The sequence below is a fragment of the Myotis davidii genome, unplaced genomic scaffold (assembly GCF_000327345.1).
Source record: "Myotis davidii unplaced genomic scaffold, ASM32734v1 scaffold187, whole genome shotgun sequence".
In the NCBI taxonomy this organism is placed as follows: domain Eukaryota; kingdom Metazoa; phylum Chordata; class Mammalia; order Chiroptera; family Vespertilionidae; genus Myotis; species Myotis davidii.
In genome coordinates this window covers 204,345-206,232 of record NW_006383018.1, presented here as the reverse complement: position 1 = coordinate 206,232, position 1,888 = coordinate 204,345, and the positions used below count along the sequence as shown (strand labels likewise).

At 51.0% G+C, this 1,888-nt stretch overlaps 1 protein-coding gene across 4 annotated transcripts in view; it reads left to right on the top strand.

Annotated features, from left to right (window-relative positions):
* Positions 1–1,888, top strand: part of TMEM243 (transmembrane protein 243) — a 39,626-nt gene that overhangs the window by 467 nt on the left and 37,271 nt on the right. The window lies entirely within an intron of this gene.

The window sequence follows — 1,888 nt, the reverse complement described above, 5'->3', positions numbered from 1 at the left end:
CCGCCCCGCCCCCGCCCCGGAGGCGCCTCTGCTTACTGCTGATCCAGGGCCATCAACGGTTCGGTGGCTGCCGGGCGAGAAGTGAGAGTTTCTGGTTGGCGCCCTTGCAGGAAGCGGTCAAGGGTCTCGGGACCGACCCAGCCATGGTGCGTTATTTCAGGCGTCTGCAGTCTGTTTTCTCACCAGCCTCGTCGTGGGACGTCCTGGGCCAGGCAAGGAAGGCTCTAGAGCGCCCGTTCAGGCCTCAGCACTGTTCTTCTGAGTCATTTGGGCGAGATTAGCTTGTTTTTGTGCTGCTGCTGCTGCTGCTGCTGTTGGTTTCACCTGGAAAAGTGGTGCGGGTGGCCTTTGACCCCCGACAGATTGCTTTCAGTCTCTCAAAAAGTTGGGTGCCTGGGAGCGCACCTCCTCTTGGGTTTCTCAGCCTCGGCCGGGGCAGGACAGGGCCCTGAATCTGGAAGCTGCCAGCCTGCTAGGAGACAACTACTTTATTATTATTTTTTCTTAAAAAAAAAAAAAACAACCGCCATGTGGGTTTTGCTTTCTCTTAAAGTGTCTTAGGAAGAAAATGTTTTAAGCCTGAACTGGAGGGAGATGCTCCTTGGTTATCTTGTGGCTTTGCGTTATCTCAGCCCGCGGTGCACCTGGCTTGAGAAGGGTGGCTCTAGGCCAGCAGATGTTTCTCTTTCTGCTCACGTTATCCAGCGTTACGTGGTGGGCCCTGAGGGTGCAAGGAACCCAGCTGGGTGGAGGAAACATGCAAACCCACGTGATGCCATGAGATCTGTGTTATGACGGGGCATAGAGGGGTCAGAGGAGACACTGGTCACTTTTATTTGGGCAGCTTGGGGTAGACCCTAGGGTAGCTTCTCCATTCAGTGTCAGGTAGCCTTGAACTTTTAGATACGGATGCCTCTAAACTGGAGTTTGATTAGAAGAGGAATTTGGAGCCTGGAGAATGGAGGCCCCTTGTTGCTTGAAGGGATCAGACCCAGGGCATCTGGCTGCCCAGCTGTTCCGAGAGCTAAGAGGTTCACTGTTTCCCCCATGGGCCTTGGCACACAGATTGGGGTTCTGTGGGATGCAGATTCTGACCTCATTTTGCCCCATAGCCCCCGAGTACTGAGGTAGATGACTTGGTTGGTAATTGACTTGTTGATTGATTGATTAATTTATTTATCCTCACCCGAGGATATTTTTCCCCATTGAGTTTTAGGGAGAGTGGAAGAGAGGGAAGGACAGAGAAATATCAATGCGAGAGAACCACACACATCGATTGGTTGCCTCCTGCATGAGCGTGGACCAGGGCCCTGACCCGGGAGGAACCTGCAACCGAGGTACATGCCCTTGATGGGAATTGAGCCCGGGACCCTTTGGTCCGCAGGGCGTCGCTCTATCCACTGAGCCAAACCGACTAGGGCTGGACTTGTTGATTTATATAGATACTTAGAAATATTGATGTTTTCTTGCTTGGGCCTAAATAGTCAATGACTAAGTTTCCTATTGCCTGTGATCCATTTGAAATCCGTCCAAAAACTGCTATTCCAAATATGTCTCTCTTTATTGAATACATTTTAGTCCAAGAGTATATAGCCCTGATACTACTCAGGCAGCTTTAGGCATTTTAACAGTAGATGTAGCTACTCAGCTCCTTTGAGCGCCCTCCATGGGGCTGACAGAATGATTGGATGTGGAGAAATTGTACAGAACAGAGAAAGAATGGTCTGAGGATGGAGAAGACATGGTAGTTATAAGTAGGTGGTAGGCCCGAAGAAGGAGAGGAATCCGTCTTCAAAGACAGCAAATGATTTGAGGACCTGAAGTGGGCGAGACACAGGAAGGGGGCTTCAACAATGAGAGGACAGGACACATTGCAGTGGTGCAGTCC